This window comes from Spinacia oleracea, chromosome 3 (assembly GCF_020520425.1).
Source record: "Spinacia oleracea cultivar Varoflay chromosome 3, BTI_SOV_V1, whole genome shotgun sequence".
In the NCBI taxonomy this organism is placed as follows: domain Eukaryota; kingdom Viridiplantae; phylum Streptophyta; class Magnoliopsida; order Caryophyllales; family Amaranthaceae; genus Spinacia; species Spinacia oleracea.
The window spans coordinates 128,973,346-128,999,145 of NC_079489.1; the positions used below are offsets into that span (position 1 = coordinate 128,973,346).

General features: G+C 39.6%; 1 long non-coding RNA gene across 4 annotated transcripts; it reads left to right on the plus strand.

Moving 5' to 3' along the window:
* The first annotated feature begins 21,349 nt into the window (after positions 1-21,349).
* Positions 21,350-25,035, plus strand: LOC110799765 (uncharacterized). 4 transcript variants are annotated; one of them, XR_002536470.2, is made up of 4 exons: positions 21,350-21,932; positions 23,474-23,618; positions 23,982-24,072; positions 24,472-25,034. It is a non-coding gene; the product is annotated as an uncharacterized lncRNA (long non-coding RNA). The 4 variants fall into 4 exon arrangements; XR_002536471.2 differs by having other exon boundaries at positions 24,477-25,034; XR_002536472.2 differs by having other exon boundaries at positions 21,351-21,932; positions 24,566-25,034.
* Positions 25,036-25,800: the final 765 nt, after the last annotated feature.

Here is a 25,800-nt window from a genome sequence, read left to right on the forward strand (position 1 = left end):
GGCTATCCAAAGGAAACAAAGGGGTATTACTTCTACAATACATCTGAGAACAAGGTGTTTATTGCTCAAGATGGTGTCTTTTTGGAGAAAGATCACATTTCCAAAATGACAAGTGGGAGAAAAGTAGACCTCGAAGAAATTCGAGTCGAACAACAAACTCTAGAGAATGCTCAAGATGACATTCAGGATGAAACTCAGCGATCTTTAGAAGAATCTGGTGAGAATCATGGTCAATCTAGAAATGTTACCCCGCGTAGATCGCAAAGATATAGATCTCAACCGGAAAGGTACTTAGGTATTTTGACGAACGAGAGCTATGACGTTCAATTACTTGAAAGTGATGAACCTGCGACTTACAAACAAGCTATGACGAGCCCTAGCTCCAAGCAATGGCAAGAAGCCATGCAATCTGAATTAGACTCCATGTCTGAAAACCAAGTATGGGATTTGGTCGATTTGCCAGATGGCTACCAAGCCATTGGAAGCAAATGGGTTTTCAAACTGAAAAAGGACAAGGATGGGAAACTTGAAGTTTTCAAAGCTAGATTGGTTGCAAAAGGTTACAGGCAAGTCCACGGTGTGGATTACGATGAAACCTTTTCACCAGTTGCAATGCTAAAGTCTATTCGGATAATGTTAGCAATCGCTGCATATTACGATTACGAAATATGGCAGATGGATGTCAAAACTGCTTTCTTAAACGGCGTTTTAACAGAAACTGTGTTTATGACACAGCCTTAAGGTTTTGAGGATCCAAAGAATGCTAAAAAGGTATGCAAGCTAAAGAAGTCAATCTACGGATTGAAGCAGGCATCCAGGAGCTGGAATATACGTTTTGATGAAGCAGTCAGTGACTTTGGTTTCATCAAGAACGCAGACGAATCTTGTGTATACAAGAAGGTCAGTGGGAGCAAAATTGCTTTCCTAGTATTATATGTCGACGACATATTACTTATCGAAAATGACATTCCTATGTTGAACTCTGTCAAGATTTGGCTTGGGAAATGTTTTTCGATGAAAGATCTAGGAGAAGCACAGTACATATTGGGCATCAAGATTTACAGAGATAGATCTAAAAAGATGATTGGACTTAGTCAAAGCACTTATATCAATAAGGTGCTTGATAGGTTCAAGATGGCGGACTCCAAGCGAGGCTACCTACCCATGTCTCATGGAATGACTCTGAGCAAGAATCAGTGCCCAAAAACATTTGATGAGCGTAGACGAATGAATGGGATTCCATATGCATCATTGATTGGTTCAATAATGTATGCTATGATATGTACACGCCCGGATGTTGCGTACGCACTCAGTGCTACGAGCAGATACCAGTCAGACCCAGGAGAGGCGCATTGGACTGCTGCCAAGAATATTCTGAAGTACTTGAAAAGGCACAAAGATGACTTCCTGGTCTATGGTGGAGATGATGAATTAATTGTTAAAGGCTATACGGACGCAAGTTTCCAAACCGACAAAGATGATTTCAGATCACAGTCTGGGTTTGTCTTCTGCCTCAACGGAGGAGCAGTAAGCTGGAAAAGTGCTAAGCAAAGCACCATTGCGGATTCTACAACTGAAGCGGAGTACATTGCTGCACATGAAGCAGCAAAGGAAGCTATATGGCTAAGGAAGTTCATAGGTGAACTTGGTGTAGTCCCCTCCATTAAAGGACCAATAGCCCTGTATTGTGATAATAACGGAGCTATTGCACAGGCGAAGGAGCCTAGACACCACCAGAGAGTCAAGCATGTACTTCGTAGATTTCACCTTCTACGAGAGTTCGTTGAAAGAAAAGAAGTCGAGATAAGCAAAATTGGAACTGATGATAACATATCAGATCCATTGACTAAACCTCTGCCGCAGGCGAAGCACAACTCGCACACTGCAGCTATGGGAATCAAGCATATTGGAGAACAGCTTTGATGACCCTGTTTAATGTTTTAAAGTTTTAGAGTTTAAATCTTTGTAAAACATCATTGGTTAATCATTCACAATAAATGAAAAGAATTCATTTTTCCATTTAATTTGTGGTTTATTAAATGATGAGTCCCTTCAATTTGACGATATATTCAAGATAGACTGTCAGGACCAGTCCTGTGACTAAGAAATGTCTATCAAGTGAACTTGAATGTCAAAAGTTGAAAATGGTCCCTAGTCGGAGTTTTTTATAAAATTGGACGCATAGAAAACGTTAGAGGACTAGAATGCAAGATGACTAGTAGTTCTGTTTCTTGAACTATGTGGACATGGCAAAGTCATAATCATTTGCATAGATACTTACTTTGGGAAGACTAGTATCGGACAAGACCTATGAAACTTTACTGTAAGAGATGAAAATCTGTCATAAGTAAATTTCATTAAAATTATTAGACACTAAATCCTCAATACCTGAGTGATTTGAGATTACTTGTTTGAGAACTGGTTGCTTTGACGTTGACCAACCGTCGCACCGTAAAAGGAGGCTATAAAGGCAACGCTCAGGTAATCACCTATCAAACGAAGTCTAATCTCAAGATCGCAAGATTGGGATTGTCCTCCCATAAATCGGGATGAGATGCTTAAAAGTTGTACAAGGCCACTCGGAGAGCTAGAAACTGTGAAATGCATGGCCGTGCTCGGATGAATCATAGGCTATGATTATCTGTTTATTTGATCAGTTGAACTCTGAAACCGAGGAACACCTCTGGACATAATAAGGATGACAACTCTTTCCTTATGTTCAAGAGCAAGCATCGAGCGACAAAGGAATTAGGAAATGCACACTTGTCCCGAAGGACAAGTGGGAGACTGAAGGAAATAATGCCCTTGGTCCAAGTATGCATTCAATGTTAAGTCTAATAAATGCGGTTCAGTATTAATTAACAAGTTAATAATTCAGTGAGATCAAGTGAGCTGAATGCCTAGCTAGAGGCCGCTTCAGTTCAAGTGGAATTAATGATATTAATCCACAGCTTACTCTTGACTGAACCCGTAGGGTCACACAAATAGTACGTAAACGGATCAAGTATTTAATGGCATTAAATACTCCATCTATGGATATTCGGAATCGACGGATCTTGGTTTCAGTGGGAGCTGAGATCGTCACAGGCAAGAAATGAATACTCCGGAAACGATGATATTGCCGGAAACGGAAATATGGATCGTATCGGAAATATAAATATTATCCAAGTCGTAGATGTTGCCGGAAACGGAAACATGGTACGTATCGGAAAATATTATCAGAAATGGAAATATTGCCGGAATCGGAAATATTGCCGGAAACGGAAATTTTGTCAGAATCGGAAATATTATCGGAATCGGAAAATAATTCCGGAAACGGAAATATTAAATATTTGTTCGAAACGGAAATTGATTCCGGAATCGGAAATATTAAATATTGTTCGTATCGGAAATGAATTCCGGAATCGGGAATTTAATCGGAAGCGTATCGTACGAATTAGCATCGGACGAGGCCCGCTAGACGAAGGCCCAGCACGAAGCCAGGCCATCGCCCAGCGAGCCAACGCGCACCATCGCGTGCAAGTTATATGAGCGAGTCGCATAAAAATTAAAAATTTATATTCAAAATTAATGACAAATTAATATTATTTATTAATTTCATAATTTTAGGGCGAAAAATCGAAAATTTATTATTTAATTGATTTTCGATTAACATCGATTCAAGTCTAGGTCATAAAAATTTAAAATTTAACATAAATTTACAATTTTTATGGTGGTTTTTAATCATAGGTATCTAATTAAATTATAACTAATTATGAAAATCAAATTAATTCTAAATTATTCCAATTTTCAACAAATTAATCATAATTACAAATTAGATTGCATAATTAACAAGGCTAGGCATTCAAACTTGTTAAACATATACAGTATGTCAATCAAAAATTCAATATTTATCAACAAGAATCGCAAATATTTAATTTAACATCTTAAATTTACGAAATTTTGCATTCGAAAAACTAAAACCTCCAAAAAGTCATAGTTAGGCTTCGAATTTGAGAATTCTGGGTTCGGCCGAAAAATACTCTTTTCGTTAAAATTTTAGAATGCCTTTTACATGCGGAATTGACACAAAAATCACTCGATTTGGATGAGTAACGAAGAAACTGCCGAAAAACTGCGTACGTATAATTAAATAAACGCAATTTGCAATTAATTAACAATTACGAAAATTAATCACCCCTTTTAATTCTTGCAAATTTGTAATATTTAACCATGTTCATGCAATTTAGATTATGAAAATAATAAGAGGCTCGTGATACCACTGTTAGGTTATGATTCATATGACAAAACATAAATCATGCGGAAAAACCATAAAGCCAGGAAAGCATATTATTTACACATAATCATTTAGCATAGTTTAGATGCATACACTTTGTTGCGTGCCCTCCCTAGCTGCGCCCGAACCGAACAAGAACAAGTCTTTAGGACTCCAAGTGTCGTCCCTCCGTAGATAGTCCACAGCACGTCCGGATCCGCCTTAAGCTTGACCAACTAGAATCGCCCTTAAGGTACTTAGAATTTTCGGCTATTGTAGGCAATTATATGACTGAATTTTTGCTCTCAAAAATCACTTTGAATACTTGAATACTCTATATAAATTATGAGCCCTTAACTCATATTTATAGACCATGGAATAAGTAATCGAATCCTACTAGGATACGAATTAATTAAATTAGAATCCTAGTAGAATTCTTATTTAATTAATTTATCTTTTAGGATTAGGAATTTTAATCATTAAACAAATTCTATACTCTTTAGGTTTCGTATGTGAACACAAACTCTACACGAGCATGACCTGCAAGCGTGCAGGCCATGCCCGCGCACAGCCCACACGGCCGCTCGGCCCACGCGAGCCGCAAGCCCATGTGAGCACAGCTCGCAGCCCATCGCTGCGCGCGCTGCGCGCGCTGCCATGGCCTGCTGGGCCTGGCCTTGTGCTGGGCCTGGCATGGCCTTGGCTGTTCGTGTGGCGCGCTTGGCTTGCTGGGCGATGGCCTGGCTTCGTGCTGGGCCCTCGTCCGGCAGGCCTCGTCCGATGCTTATTCGTACGATACGCTTCCGATTAAATTCCCGGTTCCGGAATTCATTTCCGATACGAACTATATTTAATATTTCCGATTCCGGAATCAATTTCCGTTTCGAACAAATATTTAATATTTCCGTTTCCGGAATTATTTTCCGATTCCGATAATATTTCCGATTTTGACAATATTTCCGTTTCCGGCAATATTTCCGATTCCGGCAATATTTCCATTTCCGATAATATTTTTCGATACGTACCATGTTTCCGTTTCCGGAAACATCTACGACTTGGATAATATTTATATTTCCGATACGATCCATATTTCCGTTTCCGGCAATATCATCGTTTCCGGAGTATTCATTTCTTGCCTGTGACGATCTCAGCTCCCACTGAAACCAAGATCCGTCGATTCCGAATATCCATAGATGGAGTATTTAATGCCATTAAATACTTGATCCGTTTACGTACTATTTGTGTGACCCTACGGGTTCAATCAAGAGTAAGCTGTGGATTAATATCATTAATTCCACTTGAACTGAAGCGGCCTCTAGCTAGGCATTCAGCTCACTTGATCTCACTGAATTATTAACTTGTTAATTAATACTGAACCGCACTTATTAGACTTAACATAGAATGCATACTTGGACCAAGGGCATTATTTCCTTCATTTTTTGTATGCTTGAATGTTCGGAATTGTATGCGTTGTGTGTGTTTTGAAATGTGTGGCTAGGTGCATGCATGAAAAAAAATATGCCCCATATTTTCGGGTGTATATACCCACTATAAGCCCCCACTTTGACTGAGGGTTTTTGGTTAGGAAAAGCGCAAGTCAAAGTATATTCAACTCTTGCTTATGCACATGCAAACTCGACTTAGGACGCCGATCTAGGACTAGGATGCTTGAATTTTGAAATGACCCGAAATCTGCCCGAAGCGTTGATCCGGACTGCTTGAAGTTGCGCGGTTTGCGGCTTTGGAATCTTGAATAATGGAGGTTGTACCCTGCTGTCCAAAACACTAAAGAGTGTGTACTCGGAGTCATAAGAGAGGACGGTGGCCTCGTCCTTAGATGCAGGCCCCTGCTGTGCTAGCCGACTCTTGTATAAATAGGGAGCTTGTTGGATCATTTCTTGCATCAATCCTTCCCTGCTATCATTGCATACTTCTTCCTCTAGAAAAGAAAAGAAAATATGGCTGCGTCCTTTGAGAGTGCCTTGAACTCGTGGCTTGGTTCGCTAGGCAAATTGGAGAAAAGGGAGCTTGATGGCATGCATCTTGGGGTGCTCGTCTCTTTCCGGTTTGTAAAATTGGATTTGCACTTCATTCTTGCTGCTCTGGAGGCTTGGGATCCGAATCATCATGTCTTCCGTTTTGGAAATAATGAGGTATGTCCCCTCCCTGAGGAATTTAGTGCTATATTGGGGTGGCCCATCATGCTGGAGCCATGCATGCCCAGTGTTGAAGAACACTTTTTCTTGAGTTTTGAAAGGTATTTGGGCTTGAAGCCCCCACTTTTGAGTGTTGTTGTATATGGCAAAGGGGTGTATTTGTCCCTCTTTGTCACCTACTTTGCTGGGCTTGATGTTCCCTAAGTATTCCGCCTGAGAGCCTTGAGTTTTTGTATATTCGCTCGCTTTCTCTTTTCGAAACAGGGGTTTGGCAACGATGATGCCTCCCTAATAGAAATTGTAGAGCAGTTTGCTAATGGTCGGGACCCATTGCCGCTTGTGATTGGCGAAACATTGACGGGTCTTGATATGCTGAAGTCGGACTCCTCTTCCTTGCCATCGGGAAGTCCTGTGTTACGCTAAGTAAGGATCTGGAGCTCTCTTGTTTGTTGAATTTGTACTTGTATTTGAATTTTGAATGTTGAATTTTGAAATGCGCTTCTTGTATACTCCCCAAGGTCTGGCTTATGGAGAGGCTCATGTTGGTAGCACCACCGGAGAACATGGCGAGTTATAATGGAAAGGGATTCACTGTGCGACCCATGTTGTATGGCCGACTTTCATTGGATGAGTGGCGGTGTGTACTCTCCGGGGTCGAATCTTGTATAAGGTGGGTAGTTCCTTGGTGGGGAATTGCTGCTTTGAGACATGCCCCTGGTTCTACTGCTTTGAGGGTGCCAAGCCTCACAATGCTGGTCTTCTACTCGCCCGCTCGAGTGATGAGACAATATGGCTTGAAACAGGAGATCCCGGACTACACTGAAGAGAACCCGAAACCTGTTGTGCTGAATACGAATCGGCTTGAAGTTTGGAGGCGGTATTGGGTTGCAAAACCGTTCTTGAGTATCCAGTTCCCACCTGAGTCAGTTACTCTGTCTGCGGGGTATATTGTATGGATGAGAGGCCTAAGCCAGAGGGACATTTCTTTCTTCGGACCAGCTAGAGTCCGAGGTTGTAGAGCTAGACGTCCTGCATCAACTAACTATGAGGAAGGTGACGGGAGTGTGCCCATCCGGTGCTTGACCATTCGGAATCCAAAGGAGGTTCGTCGTCCTCCCGTCTTGGAAGGCTTGCAAGTTCCTTCTCCCGCCGCTTGGGCAAAGGGAAGATTGACGATTGATTGCGGGAGGAGCCGGGGGATAGTACTCAAGGTACCAAGACTCAAGAGCATAGTCGCCCGACCCTAGATCTTTGTAGGCTAAATGTGTTTGGAATGAATTGTGTTTGGAATGTGTTTGGAAGATGTGTTTAGGAAGTGAAAAGGCTTTTGAACTTTGCTTCACTTGATCCTGACTTTGTATTTGAATTAGCTTTGAAAGCCTTAGGGCCAAATAAAGAGTTATTGTGTTAAATTTCGCTTGAACATGCTTTGCTTTGAATTGGCACATTTGGAATAAAGACAACAACAATTTTTGAAATTTGATTTGATTTGATTTTTAGGATTCCCTTAATTGAGGAAAATTTGAATTTTTTTGTATTAAAGTGGCCGGGCCTCGAAATGAGGTTGCCTACGTGTCCCGTTAGGGAATCAGGCTGGACGTAGTTCTGACCACCTTACAGGACTTGAATTTGGATTCTTGAATTTGAACATGGAACTTAGACATAGAACTTCTTGAGTTGATCGAGGTTGGTCAGAGATATGAATTCTGTTCCGTCGATGTCTGTTAGTTCGACTGCTCCCCAGGAGAGGATTTTCTTGACAATGTACGGGCCTGCCCATTTGGGTTTGAATTTTCCCCTTGGGTCCATGGTGCTTTTGCGAAGGGCTCTTAAGATAAGCTCGCCTTCCTTGATGTTTCGGGTTCTGACCCTTTTGTTGAAATGTCTGGCCACTCGGCGCTGATAGATTTGTACATGGTGAGCGGCTTGAAGACGTCGCTCATCGAGCATGACTAGTTCGTCATATCTGGCTTGTACCCATGCAGCTTCTGGGATTTTGCTTTCGAGGACTATCCTTAGAGAAGGTATCTCTAGCTCGATAGGTTGTACTGCTTCCATTCCATAGACCAATGAGAACGGAATCGCACCAGCTGAAGTGCGAATTGAAGTTCAATATCCCCATAATGCGAAATGCAGCTTTTGGGGCCAGTCCTTGTAATTAGTAGTCATTTTCATGATGATGGTCTTGACATTCTTGTTGGCTGCTTCGACTGCCCCATTGGTTTGTGGGCGATAAGGTGAAGAGCGATGATGTTGAATCTTATACTCGGTGAATAGATCTTCACACTCTCCTTGAAAATGGGTTCCTTGGTCACTGATGAACACCGTATCTGCATATGATGTTTTCTTGTATGAATTGGGCCACTTGCTTGGAACCCAATACTTTGAATGACCTGGCCTCGACCCATTTGGTGAAATAGTCGATGGCGACCAATATGAACTCATGACCCCCGGTGCCTATTGGAGTGACTTTGCCGATGACGTCGATACCCCAGGCTGAGAACGGCCACGGTGATGATTGAGAGTATAGTAGTGATGGAGGAATGTGCTTCAGATTCGCACACTTCTGACATGTAGGACATTTCTTGACAAAGAAGTAGTAGTCCCGTTCGAGGGTAGTCCAATAATATCGTGCCCTGACGATCTTGAGGGCTAGCATTTTCCCATTCATGTGGGTGCCACAGACTCCAGCATGTATGTTGTCCATGACTCTTTGAGCTTCGTGCTTGTCAACACATCGGAGGTTAGGACCGCCAAGGGACCTTTTGTATAGAATGCCGCCTTCCATGACGAAGTTGGCTGATTGCAGTTGTAGAGTCCATTGATTTTTGCTTGAAAAGTGCGGGGGATACTCTGAATTTTGTAGATACGTTTGAATGTCTGTAAACCAAGGCTCATCTTCGTCTTGCTTGACATTGTGAATAGCATGGACATATGCTGCTTCTTAACGTGTTTCAATTGTAAGTGGCATTTCAGCCATGCTGCTTGGAATGTTGATCATTGAAGCCAGTTTTGCCGGTGCATCGGCGAATTGATTCTCCTCTCTCGGGAGGTATGTATAGCGAAGCTCTTCTATTTGTTCACACAGCTATTCGAGATAGGACTGGTATGGAGCTAAGCTCTCGCTTCTTACTTTCCATTTGCCGGAAATTTGATTGATGATTAGGGAGGAATCCCCGTACACTCGAAGTTTCTAGACGCCAGTGCTAAGGCGGCTTCCAGGCCCATGATGCATGCTTCATATTCTGCCGCATTGTTTGTGACGTTGAATTGTAGTTTTACTGATATCGGAATGTGTGTGCCGTCTGGAGCTACTAGGATTACTCCAACACCACATCCGTTCTGGTTGGAAGCACCGTCAATATGCATTGACCAACTGTCATCACTGGTCATTAAGATTTTCTCGTCGGGTAAGTCGTAATCTTCCTCTTCTGCCTCGACAGGACAACCGGCTAGGAATCTGAGACTGCTAAACCCTTGATAGACTTTTGTGGAATGTATTTGAGGTCGAATTCTGCTAGCATAACCAACCATCTGGACAACCACCCGTTGAGTGCTGGTTTTTCGAATAGATACTTGAGAGGATCCGCTTTGCTGATCACATGTATTGTATGGGAGAGCATGTAGTGCCGTAGTTTCCTTGTGGCCCAAACCAAGGCGATGCTGAGTTTCTCGAGCTGAGTGTATTTGGTCTCATACTCGATCAGCTTTTTGCTTATGTAGTATACGGCGTTCTCCTTGCCTTCAATTTCCTGGGCAAGCATAGCCCCCACTGCTGAATCGGTTGTTGTGAGGTAGAGCCTGAGGGGAATCCCTGACATGGCTGGCTTTAGTACTGGTGGGTTGAAAAGGTAGCTCTTGATTGTTTCGAATGCATGCTGATAGTCGTCATCCCACACCTTGGGCTCGCTTTTTCGGAGCTTTCGAAATACTGGTTCACAGATCATTGTAAGGCTTGAAATGAACCTGCTGATATATTGTAGTCTGCCGAGAAAACCCCGAATTTCCTTTTCATTCGTTGGTGGTTGCATCTCGAGAATTGCTTTGATTTTTGAAGGGTCAGCCTCTATGCCTCGAGAGCTGATAAAATATCCGAGTAACTTGCCTGACGTTACCCCGAATGCGCATTTTTGAGGATTGAGCCTCATGTCGTATTGTCTGAGCCTGTTGAAAAACTTTCGAAGTACCGAGGTATGCTCGTGCCGTTCTTTGGATTTGACAATCATGTCGTCGACATATACCTCGATTTCCCTGTGAATCATATCGCTCATGATGGTTGTGGCTGTTCTTTGATAAGTTGCTCCTGCGTTCTTTAGCCCGAACGGCATAACTGTATAGCAATATGTACCTCACTGAGTGATGAAGGTTGTCTTCTCCATGTCTTCCTTTGCCATGGGAATCTGATTGTAGCTTGCATACCTGTCCATAAAAGAGAGTAAGGCGTGATTTGCGGTGTTGTCGACCAAAATGTCGATGTGAGGCGATGGAAAACCGTCTTTAGGGCTGGTCCTGTTAAGATCCATGTAGTCCACACACATTCGTACTTTGCCATCTTTCTTTGGAACTGGGACGACATTTGCGATCCATTCTGGATATTTTGCTTCTCGAATAAACCCGGCCTCTGGCTGCTTGGAGACCTCTTCTTGAATTTTGAGGGAAACTTCCGGTTTCATTCAACGGAGTTTCTGCTTGATGGGTTTTGAACCTGGAATAAGGGGAATTGTATGCTGACCGATGCTTGGATCAACCCCTGGAATATCATGATAGGACCATGCGAAGACGTCTACATACTCTGAAAGTAGTTTGATAAGATCGTCCCGCTCTGCTTGAGAAAGAGTTAAACCAATCTGAACTAGTTTTGAGTCACCGTTGTCAGAAAGGTTGATTTTTTCTGTTTCCTCAATTATGGGCGTCCTGTTTTCATGATTTTCGATAGCTTTTAGAAATTCAAAGTCAGTTTCTTGTAAAGCAAAGTTGTTTGGATTAGGATTGTGTTTTGAATTAGGACTCGAAGAGTAAGTAGAAATTGAAGTGTTATTGAAATCAGCAATCATTACATCGACTGTTTTGACTTGAAGCTCAGCCTTTAGAGGCTCTTGATTGATGCAAGACTCTAGTTCTAGACACTTAGACGCATTGCTAGACTCAGATCCAGACTCATCCTCAGACTCGGACTCGCTCATCATAGATCCTTCGCCCACAGTAATCTTGAACATTTTGCCATTTGGAGAAGTTATCTTGAGAGACTTTCTCCAGCCATTGACCATCTTCTCGCTTGGAGTAATTGGCTTAGATGGGTCGAAATCTTCAATTTGAGTGATCATTTGAACCATGGCGTCTTCGGAAATGATTGGGGTTATTTCCTGGCCAAATAACAGACCAAAAGCTGATGAGTCAAGGCATTCAGGGGAAGCCTTGTCTTGTATTGGAGGAGCATCCTCTAGAAAGTGACAGTCTTGAAAGATCTCGAATCCAGGGTAAATGATCCCTATTGAAGAGTCATAGAAAGGTTCTGGGAAGTCGAAGTATAAGTCATCCTGTCCTTCTTTCACGAATTGCCTATTGAGTGTGAGTTGATGAGGAGGTGTTTTGAATTGATCATTGCCAGCTCGACAGGCCTTTAGCTTAGCCTTTTGCTGCTTGTCATCGAACTTAGTCGGCTTGTATCCCAGTCCGCAACAGTTAGTCTGTCCTTGGGCCTTGAAAGGAGATTCGGTGGGCGGTGGCAGAGTAGTGCCCAAGAAGCGCCCACGCTTGATCATCATGCACTTTGCCATGGGATTCATTCTTGATCGATGGCTCCAACTTCAGCACTGAATCCCCAAAGGTCTTCGTCGTTGTCATCATGCTCGATTAATATCAGAGCCTTGTCGGCTATTTTGGTCCTTGGATGGGACGCATGCAGGGTAATGACGTTTCCTTGGACCTCCATTCGAACTTTCTGGTGGAGTGAGGATGACACTGCCTTGAGGTCATGGATCCAAGGTCTTCCCAATAGGAGATTGAAACTTTCTTCGATGTTGAGCACTTGAAAGCTCACTTTCCGCTCGATTGGCCCTGTGCGGAGTAGTAGAGTGAGAGTTCCCATTGCTTCCCGACGAGTGTTGTCATAGGCACGAACACCTTGGGAGGAACTAGAAAAGTAACTAGGGGTGAAATCCAGATTTTCAGCAGTGCGGAGAGGACACACATTGATGGCTGATCCATTATCCACTAGAGTCATGGGGATGATCTTGTCTTTGTATTCGTCAGTCAGATAGAGAGCCTTGTGATGGCCTGCCCCCTCAGGTGGGAGGTCTTCATTAGTAAAGGTGATTCCTTCTTCCAGATTTATAAGCAACCCGATCAATTCGTCAGGAGTGACTTATAGGGTGACATTCAATTTGACCAAAGCATTGATAAGAGTAGTGCGGTGTTCCACAGAGGAAGCCATGAGTTGCCAAATATTAACCTCTGCCTTAGTGCGCTTCAATTGCTTGATTAGAGGGTTCTCCTCGGTGGGTAGAGGAACATTAGTTGCCGGTGCCGTTCTGTTGGCTGGCTCTTGAATTCGACCAGACCTAGTCATGACTTGAACACTGTTTTCTGCCTTGGTGTCCAAGTACCAGTCGGCGCTCACGATTTCTCGGCATTCATCATCAGAGATGTTTTCGATAGGAGGGTCCTGATATGTTTCTTCATCATCGCTGACCCAGATCCCGCAAATGTCTCCTTGAGGTAACCCAGATTCCGAGTTTTCACTTGGCTTCACAAGGTGTGGCACAGGCCTTTGGTTGTGAAATATTTCCTCTACCTCGAATGGGCCCACAGCATGGAAAAGAGTTTCTTGATTGTCTTCGAGAGCCCTTATGCGAGCCTCCGCTTCCTCAACACGTTCATAGAGCTCTGCTACAGCTGCTGCTAGTGAAGTCATCTTGAATATGATTTTGAGAGGAGGAGTCTGAGCACCTATTTAGGACATGATTTTGAACTTTAGAACTTGAACTTCCCGACACATGGTATGATATGCATGCAATGAATGAGACCTAGACTTGACCCTAAGTGCCACTCCAAAGATTCGGGATTTTGGATTTTGTACTTGTATTCGGGATTTGCAACCCGTTGGAAATGTTTGAGAGGAGCGTTCATTCTTTTGTGAAGGTTGACTCTTTGTACTAGAACTTGGAATGTCGAAAAAGAATATTTCGACCTATTGGAAATTGGACTTATTTGAAGGGAATTTCAACCCGCTCGAGAATTTGGACTGTACTAGAAAATTGAATTTTGTATTATTTCAAGGGAATTTCAACCCGTTAATATTTTAGGGGGATTTCAACCCATTGGACTTGGAGTATTTGAAGGGAGTTTTAACCCGATTGAAAAGGGAATTGACTTTGTATTGTTTCAAGGGAATTTCAACCCGTCAATATTTTAGGGGAGTTTCAACCCATTGGATCTGGAATATTTGAAGGGAATTTCAACCCGCTCGAGAATTGGAATTTGTATTATTTTAGGGGAGTTTCAACTCGATGGAAGACTAGACTTGTATTATTTTAGTGGAGTTTCAACCCGTGGATAGAATTTGAACTTGTATTATTCCAGGGGATTTTCAACCCGTTGAATGGAATCTCGAACTTGTATTATTTCTAGGGAGTTTCAACCCGTTGAATGGAATCTCGAACTTGTATTATTTCTAGGGAGTTTCAACCCGTTGGAAATGTTTTGAATTTTGAATTGGAGATCAATGGAAAGCAAGATTTCTTTGTAGCTTGAAGATGAATTTGGAATTTGAATTTGGTTTGAAGTTTGAACTTTGAAATGGAAAGGACGCACTTTTGTATGTGGAACATGAGGCTTTGTATTTGGAAAATCAGGCGTTATGCCGCCGTGGATTTGAAACATTGAATTTAGGAACTTGAAAGTCCGGCATTATGCCGCCGTGGACTTGGAACCTTGAAGTATAGGACTTTGATATTTAAAATATAGAATAGAAAAGTCGGCATTACGACGGCATGAATTTGGAATTTGACCCTTGAAGCTTTGAAATTTTGAAGGTCGAGTTGGAAAGTTGGCATTATGCCGGTATGGGCTCGGATATTTGAACTTGAGACTTTGAGATTGGAATTGGCAACTTGAGTTTGAGGTTTGAAGACTTGAATGTTTGAAATAGGAAATCCGTCATGACGCCGTTGGATTTGAACTCGAAATTTGAACTAGAAAATCCGGCACTATGGCGCCGTTGGATTGAGTCTCGACTTGAAACTTGAAACTCGAAATTTGAATTTAGAAAGTCCGGCATTATGGCGCCGTTGGATTTGGATTTGAAAATTGAGGTTCTAGAAAATTCGGATTTGAACTTGGAACTCGAAATTTGGACTAGAAAATCCGGCATTATGAAGCCGTTGGATTTGAATTTTGACAATTGAGGTTTGGATTTGAAAATTTGGATTGAATTTGAAACTCGAAATTTGGACTAGAGAATCCGGCATTATGACGCCGTTGGATTTGAACTTTGACTTGAAAACTTGAGGTTTGGACTTGAAAATCCGGCATTATGACACCGTTGGATTGAATTTTGAACTTGGAACTTGGAATTTGGACTTGAAAAATCCGGCATTATGACGCCGTTGGATTGAATTTTGAATTTGGAACTTGGAATTTGGACTTGAAAATCCGGCATTATGACGCCGTTGGATTGAATTTTGAACTTGGAACTTGGAATTTGGACTTGAAAATCCGGCATTATGACGCCGTTGGATTGAATTTTGAATTTGGCACTTGGAATTTGGACTTGAAAATCCGGCATTATGATGCCGTTGGATTGAATTTTGAATTTGGAACTTGGAATTTGGACTTGAAAATCCGGCATTATGACGCCGTTGGATTGAATTTTGAATTTGGCATTTGTGCGTGAGGCGTGTTTAAGGGTTTTGAATCAAATGGAGTGACACTCCTAAAGACCCTAAAATCGGCGATTTAGATGCATGAGGTTTGAATGATGCTCCTAGGGGTTTGGCTTCCTAGTTGGAGGCTAATTGGTTTTGGCAAGATAGAACTCGAGGTTAGCCATTCATGCGTGCAAAGACGCCCACACAATGCACAAGTAGCCCGTTGTCACACTAGTCATGAATATGAATGCGACATGCAAAGTTCTCAACCTAAGGTCGGTCTAAGTTTTGTATGATGCAAGTGGTCGACTTTGGGTATCAAAAGGTACTCGGCTAAGAGACGGATCCGGCGACAAGCTTTCACATCCGCCTAAGGGAAGTGTGTGTCGGCAGACGGCCTCCATACTTGACATCGGGAATGTCAAGTAAATGCCAAGTTTCGGTAGGCGCGGAAATGGTCACAGACTTTGGTCGGGAACCGTATGGAGAGTCACCATTTCGTTGCCCCCGGGGCTAGCCCGAATGTAGAACACATCCGTTTGGGCAAAGGTAGAAATTCATTTTGCACAATATGGTTTTCGAAAAATGCATGAAATTCCTAGAAATTGAAATTGAAATCGTACTTGAATTTGTATTTGTAAAGCTCATTTTTCGGCACTTGTTCACGAGGTTTGGGAGCGTCCTTCCAGATTCAAAAATAGACTAACTCCCAACACGGAAACTTGAGCAAAAGTGGGCAACAAGCCACTGTGAGCCACTGTCCTGGATGCAGGCAGTGGCGTTGGGTGCAGGGGCTGCGCCTGGCGCCAGTGCTGGCATCCAGTACTTAAGCAGATCAGTGGCTTGTTGCTCGAAATCTGCCCGCATTTTCGAATTGAAATTAGTAGAGTCCCCAGTGGAGTCGCCAGAATTGTAGGGGGGTTTTTTTGTGTCAAAACTTGTTTCCCGTTTTACAAGAGGGGCGGTTATTTAGAAAACCGTAGAATTTTTGTACCTCGAAGGAGTCGCCACCAAACATTGTTTAAAGTCTCGTTTGGAAAGACCGAAAGTGACTTTATTTTGGATAAGGCCTTGAATCCTTGAAACGGATGGGTGAGATCCTGGCACGGGAACAAAAATGCTTATTCCGCGAGCTTTAGAAATATTCAAGTACGACGGCACAACATTTTTTCGAAAATATACCCTAGATTAGACTATGTGGGTTTGAATTTAGAGCAAATTGAATCTCTAATTGTATGGTGGTCACTTTGCTTTAAAGATTGATTTAAGGAACCTAAGGCCGGTTTGTCCAAAAATATCTTTGTTAAGCGTGATGTAACCTTTGTATTTTGTTGTATTTAGCATGTGCGGCGATGAAAGCAATAAAGCAAATAAAGCAACATCACAATACTAAATAAAGTGCGGAATTAGTAAATACAAGACCCCCTAGAAAAGGACTAAGGAGTAGGTTCACATTGCCTAGAAATGGACTAGGCAAGTAAAGATGCGGAATTGAAAGTGCGGAATTTAAATTGCGGTATTGAAATTGCGGTATTGAAATTGCGGTATTGAAAATGCGGTATTGAAAGTGCGATATTGAAATTGCGGTTTTGAAAGTGCGATATTGAAATTGAAATATTGAAAGGTGCATAATTGAAATTTGTACTTGGGCACGTGAGATTCGAACGCCAAGCGGCTCCTTAAAAATAAGTGCGCCCGACATGAATTCAAAGCCAAAAATCTCAACTTGGGAGAGGTTGCTCAACCCAAATATCCTAGATTTTGCATGTTAAACTTGAACTTGAAAGCTTGAATATTGAAGTTTTGAACTTGAAATAACTTGAAATTTGAACTTGAAGGGATCCTAGTTTAGGGAAATAACCATGAACAACCCTAAACATGGTGGGATCTTGAAAATTGAAAACTTGAACATGTATATTGAAAATGGAGTTTTGAATCTCAAAAGACTAAACCTTTAAATGTTAAAAGGTGTCATCTTTGATTACCCCATCGTTTGAAGGTGATTCTAGTCCAAGAGGTGATTGTAAACAACTTGGACATCCTTGAATCTTGAAAATTTGTATTTTGTATTTTGAAAAAGTTTGTATTTTTGGAAAACATGTATGATTGTTGCAAGTGGTTTTTTTTAATGATTAAAAACACTAACTTGCTAATCATTTAGAAATCAAAGCAACATAGTTGATTAAAATGGGATTCGGATTTACCTAGTTAGGTTTAGGCAAGAGCTCCCAATTGCTTTTGAATTTAGGAATTTTGTATGTGTTTTTGAGGAGTTTTTGAGTTGTATTTTGAGGCGTAATGTCAAAATTACGACGTTGTATTGTTGTTCTCCTACTCATTATGCTGAAAATGAGGAGTATTTATAGGGGAAATGGATGCAAGGCGCCAGCACACGTCAGCGCAGGGCGCTGGTGGCGTGGCTTGAATGCCGCCAAAGCAAGGACGCGGCTCCGTCCTTGTTTCGTCTTGTAGTGTTGTACCTGTTGTGCGAATAGTACTAGGTTTGGCGTTTTGTATTTTCTTGGAGGTTAAGGCATCATTTAGCGTCTAAAAACAAGCCTTTCTCGGGTTTTGAATTCCGGTTTCACGGGACGGGGCCCGGCATGCTCGGTTTTGTGGGTCGGCGGTCGAATTTGACTTGCCTTATATGATTTTGGGTGGAAAAGGCTTAGTAAAACCAATGGGATGGTCTACTAGATGATATTGTACTTGGATTTTGAAATTGGATTTGGAAAGTTGTATTTTGTACCAAGAACCGAAAGGGGAACGGTCTCGGGGGTTGGATTTTGGATCTTGAATTTTGGAAGCATTCTTAGCAATTGGGATTTCCGCCTGGAGTTATTCCAATCACCTAATAAGAATTATGGTATCGTCATCATCCCAAAGGGGAGACACAAATTAGGTGTCTACAATACCCTTGACTGTTGTTTATAAGTCAAAATAGGTTCACGGCTTAAGTTTAGACTTTTGACCATTAAAAGCCGCAGAATTTTTGGTGAAGTACAAGAAAATATGACATAGAAAACTATAATAGTTTCTAAATCTTGTTGTCAAGATACCCTACATTTCTTTCATGAAACTAGTGTTGTCCTGCAGACACGATATTTTTGAGAGAGATTTAAGAGTGTCTTTAAATAGTTATATATTGTCTTTTTGGTGGATGAGACAAGTAACGAAATCCTGAAGAAAAGTATTATGATCACGTTCAATTAGGTAAACCAGTCCCAGAAGTGAATAAGAAATTGTATGACTAAAGATAGTGAGTGTCAATAATCATGATTGAGGATGTGAAAGTAAAATATAGTATAATCATGGGTGAATAAATAAGTACAAATGTAATTTCAAAATACACATATACGCACCAGAAGTGAGATTGTAAATGATGAAAAGCATGTGAAAGTTAATGATGAGAAAATACAAATTTTATATTTTTGGTTGGTTGCAGAGGAAAAATGACCAAATGTTTGGCCCATTACACCAAAGCATCTTGTTGAGCTTTAAATTGAAGATAAACATGGTGTATGATATAAGTCTAGTAAACATTGTAGCGCTCTACGAACCAAATTTATACATGAATACATGCAAGGATTAGTGGGAAATAGCTCTCAGCATAATAAAATTAGTAGTATATGATCAAGATTATAATACAATATGTTAAACTATACAAATACTTGATCATGTCTTATTGACTCGCTCTATGAGCATGAGTAATATACTACATTCTGAAGATGTGTACTTTTGTGATATGTACCAAAGTTGTAATGGATACTCTTGAAGAGTACAAGCTATCTTCCATAAGTTTTGTTTAGATTGTCTTGCCGTTATAATTGAGACACCAGTTTGTGTCGTTATATCACATCACAATATGTTCAAATTATAGTATTCTATAATTACAGTGATCACTTTGAGAAGATAACCAGGAGTTATCGAATGAAATATTTTATAGGATATTATATACGCATGATGTGATAATCCAGGCCATTTGGCTAGTTTAAGGAGCATGGCGTTATGAGAATTTGAAAATTCTTATCAAATAAAATTTTATGTGCTGACACTCCCTCATATGTTGTATATATATTCAAAGGCAGGACAAAATGATGAGGTTGAGTTGTATTTCAATCGAATAGTTATAATGAATCGATTGAGAAAATAAATACAAGATATATTAATGATTTTGAAAAATTGTATAATGATAGGTGATTTGAAGTTCACCATGATAGTAAGTAACCTGAAGTTCACCAGAATGATAGTAGGTGACTTGAAGATCACCAATAAGTTTACAAGTATTTTGTGATTGATTTAAGTATCATAAATAAGCATCATAAATCTCTTGTTATTGATTTTAGATGGGTAATCTTGTGAATAGAGATAGAATACCAGACAAATTATAAAGAATGTAGAAAGGTTGAAACTTTAGGCTAGGGTTTCTCAGTTTTCTCTAGTTTCTTTTATCTTTCTCCCTCATATTTTTTACTCTTTTGGTTCAAACAATAACCTCAATCCACTTTGTAGATCGGTTAGGCCTTGTTCTTGTATACTTAATTGCAGCTCCGATCCTTCCAGTTCAGTTCAACCCCATTCAGTAAAATTTACTTATTCGATTAACTAAGGCTCTGTTTAGTTCAATTGAACTTGTCGAAAATTAAATTATCTGAATTAAATTATTTTTGTTGAAAAATAACTACTCCATTCATATGTGTTAATTGTTTGAAAAATACTTTTGTTGAATTGGACATAGGCTGCGTTATATTCACCCGATTTTCACTTATTTCTCCCGAACTTATATTGTCTGAACTGAACTTATCAAAACTTATTTTAGTTACGTCAACCCTTATTTTTCCTGAACTTATCTTATATGAACTCCTCCGAACTTAACTGAACTTATCTGAACTGATTTTTTCTGAAAATAAGTGAAAATAAAGTAACTGAAATAAGTGAAAATAAAGTGACTGAACTTATCAAGTGTGACAGTGTCCATACATATGTCTGAGTGTCGAGGATCTTACATATGTACTTGAAGTAAAATGAAGAGTTCATGAACATAGGCTATTACCCCAAATGAGGGTAATAATCAGCTCATTCCCCTTACCATCACTTCATCCCCTTATCATTGTCTCTAATCTTCCTAATTTTTCTTAGCCTGACTTTTATTACCCCTTAATACATCACGCTCAATTCAAACATGCCCTGCAAAATTTAAGGTTCACATCCAATAATGAGTTTAGATAAAGTTACAATAAGGTTCTATCAGGTCAAAACGTTTCAATCAAGGTTATTAAAATCGCGATTTAAATCGCTAAATCGTACGTTTTTACGATGCTACTCGGCCCAAAAGATCTAAATCGCACCTAGAATTGGAATTAAAAAAAATCGCTCATAGAATCGCTCATAGAATCGTAACAAACATACCCTTATTCACTAAAATCAACTTATTAAATGGAATATGATGTATCGAATTAGATCATTAATTAGTTCAAACAACGTAGCCACGAGGCAAACACGTTTGATTGATCATGAATGAAGTTACTTTTAATTAAAATAATAAAGTAATATTCCTTTTGTTAAACTTAGATCAATTTTTTTAACGAATTTAGACAAAGTTAAATACGTAATATACCATTGTAGTTTAAACAATCTCAACAACATTGCAACGAGTCAAATAATTAAGTTATTTAAATCAGTTCAGGTCAAATAAGTTTCAATAATTTCACTCGTGACACTCATGTCCTATTACTACCTTGCAATTGGGATCGATCTAGTCCTATCAATTTCTATAAGTCGCAATATTGTTCAATTGAGCCCAATCAGTTTAGTTAAATTTAGGTTTATAAGGTGAACATAAATACATAATGCACACACTCTTAGTACGAACAAAAGTAAGGTTTGATTATTGGGTTGAATACGATGTAGCCAATCAATTAATTGTACATTATTAGTTTAAACAATTAGAAAGGCTGAACAAAACCGACACGGAATAAAACACAAATCCATTTTTTTTATTTAAAACGAGACTTTTGACATAGTCTATTTTTTCATATTTAATCTATTATATATATCAGACACCGGAAGTAACCAATTTATAATTTGGGGATCGAAATTTCTCCGCCAAAATCATTTTCCAATAGCCCGCTATTCCACATTTTCTAATTTCATAATGCCGCGCGATTAATCCCAAAAGCCCGCTATCCAGAAATTTCACGTTTTCAACTTTCATGTTTTCATTACTTTTGAGGATACAAAGAATCGGTTATCTCAGTTTTCAATTTCATAGATAGTGATGAGCGATAGGGCAAAAGTTATAGATTCCCCTCATCACTTTCCTCTATCTCTCTAACCAAAAGTTTAAATTTGTGGTGACGGGCTCCCAACAAAGTGAAGCTTCCAGCCTCATCTCACCGACCTTCTAGCCTTCTAGGTGTACATCGTCGTCAATTAATTCTCCAGCACCAACACCTGTTGTTGGCTGTCACTAGTGATGTTAATTAAGAATATTCAAAACCGGCAATTTGCATCAATTACACTCATACTCTTCAAGAAAATATAGGGTTTTGATTTCTCTAATTATCAATCCTCGTCCAAGCTCGGTTTTTGAAGCCTGGGAAATGCGTTAAGGTTTACCTGCCGCCGCCCTTGATCGATTACATTGCTGCTGAGGTAATTTCTCTCTCCAACCGTCATTTCAAAGTTTCATTGATTTGCACTATTTTGATGTTGGTTGTGCTGAATCTAACCATCTAGGGTCTGATTTATTTGTGAATTAAACCTTTTTTTTAAACTTTTGATTGAGTATTTTGACTTCAGATGCCTGTTGTTTGTTATTGTTAGGCTTGAATATTTGATATTGTCCATAGAGAACACCTTGAATCCTGATCGGGGCTATAGGTATGATAACTGGAGTTTTCACAGTGGCTTGCAAAAGTTTTTTTTGTGGCAAAAGTCAATTAGCATAAAGTTGTAAGAATTGATTGAATTTTTGGTGTAATTCTGGTGTCAGATTTGCTATATCGAACAATTCATATCACAAATTGAAGCTTATTTAGATTTCTTTTGGAAAGAGAAATCTTAATCGAACATGAAATTTGTGAATAACCATTGAAATGGTTGATCTGGATGTTGAATTGTTTATAACAAAATCATTGTATTTTTGTTGGGAATCAAAGTTTTAAATGAATGGCTTAACTTTGAATTCTTACAAGATACTTTCGAATGGTTTTAAATCAAAGTTTTAAATGAATCATAAGTTAGTTTTCAGGCGGTAGTTTACTAGGAGACGAGCAACGCGTATCCTATGTTCTCTCAAGAGTGAAAATTAATTAAAAAAAAATGTATGTACTCTCAGGTACTGTTATTGGTTGTGGACTTTAAACTTGTTAGGCTACTTGTTAATGAATTCTATAATAAAAATTTAATGAGTTAGTCCTTTGCATAGCATTCTGTTGCAATATTTTTTTCCTTATTAATTCCATTTTCACCAGAATGCTATTATACATGTTGACTCTGACTTCTTCTGAGTGACATTACTGTAATGGGTTATCTTAGGGCTTAAACATTATGGGTCTTTAGAGTTATGATGACATGTAAATGTCACGTACTCCATAACTGTGATTAGATGGAGTCATATGGATCTGAGGTAATAATTTGTAAAGGTTGCCACCTTGACTTCTAACTCAAACCTTCTTAGTGAATATTGTTTGTTGTTTTCTGTTAATTTGCAGTTGTCATTTCATTAAGCAGTATGTCTTATTTTTCAAACATAGTCTGCTGCTCGATCTTTGAAACTTAGTGGAAATATTTAGACGAATTTAAGGATCTGCTAGCCACCTGATTGCCCAAAGTTTCTTCTAGACACTGACTACTACTTGCTGTTGTTCAATTTCTCAAAGTCTATCAGAGCTTTAGGAGTATTAAATTCCATAACTGTGAGATATAGTTGGACCATTTTAGACCAGGCTTGGACATTTTGCCTTCAATTCTTTCTGGTATTTACTACTCTATTCTTGATCATCTCTATATTACGATGCATTGAAGTATAATACGACTTGAAATTTTTCTTTTAGGAACTCTTAGTTTACCAGGAGATGAGCAACGCAAATCTATGTTCTCTCTGAGTGCAAATTAATAAAAATTATTGATGTACCCTTACAGAAAGTGTATCACTCTAAAAAGTGTAACTTTCCCTTTTAATTGGTTTGCAGAATGCTGATAACCGAAGCCTAGTAGATCTGAAACAAAAATTTCTTTATGAGTTTGCAGACAAGTCGAAGATCTGGAAGCTCACTGAAATCAATAAATCTCCAGTGCCGGTCACTAAGACTTCCTGATATTATATCATCTATGAGGGTAGGTCTTTGGTGTTCTTTCCATATGGTATCCTTTTCTAGTTCTAATGTCTGGATTAATCTTGTTTGAACAATATTGGTCATTTGTTACTATTCTTTGGACTTAATAATTCTCTAAGAGCTTCTTGTCTGCTATTAGCAGTTACTTCTGCTTCTGTTTGTATCTGGTTGCTTTGTGTTGGAGTTTTCCCTAGCTTAAGCTGCATTGTTTCAACGAAAACACTTGCAATGGAAAATCAATTAGTTGTTTATGAGTTGGCCCTAGTTTTAGATAATAGATGCTAGTTTTGTTTATGAGATGGCCTTAGTTGCAAGCTTTGACATGGCGCTAGATTTTGATTTACTGTTTATTGGTTCTACTTAGATGGAGCTGCCTCACTGGACTGAGATTCTCAAGACTAGTAAACTCAAGGAACTCGCTCCATAGGACCCTGACTGGTATTACACCATAGCTGGTAGGTGCAAATTTTTCCCTGGAAGCTTCATTTGCTTGTCCACTTTAGTAATCAACTTTGTTGATCCATGGTTCCTTTCTGTTTCAACTTTGCATATTTTTGTCGAGTGAACGAGGATTTGTAAAATATGAAAATGCCTAACCTCAATGGTAGTCGGTTTCTTGGATAGGCTGTTTTAGCCGGAAAAGGCTGGGATATCTGTCTTTTTTTTAATGTGATAATTTTTTTGATCACTGTTACTTGTTCATTTCTACGAAAGAGATGGCATTATAATGATGAATTTACATATTTTTATTGTGTTTATTTGTGAATGGATATCTTAGTGAAGAAAACAAGAGGAGATAGTGATTAGATGGATATTGTTGTATTTAGATTTTGACACATAATCCTTTTGTAAAGATTAGGTGACTTACGGGTTGATTAGCACGAAACCACAGTTCAACATATGATGCAAGCCGTATATAAAGTGGTTTAATCTGTATGTATAATACAGACCTAGGTACTAGCGTAACTTGGAGGGAGTTGTTATAGGCCAGGAGAATTGAAGCTTTGAAGCTGAGTCTGGAGATTTAATATGAAACACTGCTGTTTGGTTTAATCTGCGAAGTTTGTTCTGCTGTTGTATGTTCTCTTCAGCTGGCTTGGGTGTGTCTGATCTGATCCTGAGTTACAGAACTAGGCTGACGTGGTTGTGTTGTGCTGCTTCTGGTGCACTATTGTTGTTCTGATGTCCTTTTGGTACTGCTGTTCTGTTCTGCTCTAGGCTGCTCCTGTGTGCACTTTGTTGTTTTGCACATTGATGTTGGCCCATTGCTGTTGTTAAAGCCTGATGGTGACGTGTATCTGAACATCATATATCATGTGGTGCAATCAGTTTGTACAAAGCTATTTTAGACCAATGTTTTGTTTTGGCCTTGGTAGTTCCTCATTTTTTTGGGGGGGGGGGGGGGGGGGTCTTTGGGTTGCATACTTGTATAGTTTGGTTGGATAGCTTATTTGTTTTGTAGTTTTTGGCTTCTATGCTGTTGGGAGGCCTAGTGTATTTTATTTGGTTAAGCTTGTACAAAAAATGGTTGACGTTTGGTTAATAAAAGTTTATTTATTTACCAAAAAATGAGCTTATAGATGATTGGCCTTATAATGTACAAATGATACGCTAAATTATTTGCAGTGCTCTCTAAAAACCTTTCATCACGGTTTAAATTGCATCTAAATATCATTATTTGAAATATAAGATGTTGCGGCCTTTAATTATTTTTCGTGGCAAAATTATGTAGGTGGTATAAATCGGGTCAATTGGCATGCAACTCCAACTTTCAAAATCATGCCTTCTATGGAAATACAAATCTACACAAAGTTAGCATCGTCTTTCTACTTCTTTAATTCATTCTCCGAGCTAGTACTAACTACATGGGCATAATTGTTCTTATCAGTTAGCACAGAAATCCTGGTTCGCATGGGCTCACTTAAGATAATAAAGCTAGACTATATGTGAACTAATATGTCTCTACACTTTGTTTTATATGCAGCTTCACAAACTAAATGTCACTACACTTTGTTTTTTCCCCTTAAAACTACCATGACACTATACCAATAAAAAGAGTCTATTAGCTCAATTGACAGAGCTTTGTGCAATTGCACAATGATGCAGGTTCGAATCCTACATAGACTACTATTAATTTATAATACTATTCTCCTATTGGTTGATCGTTTACTTTAGTCTATTAT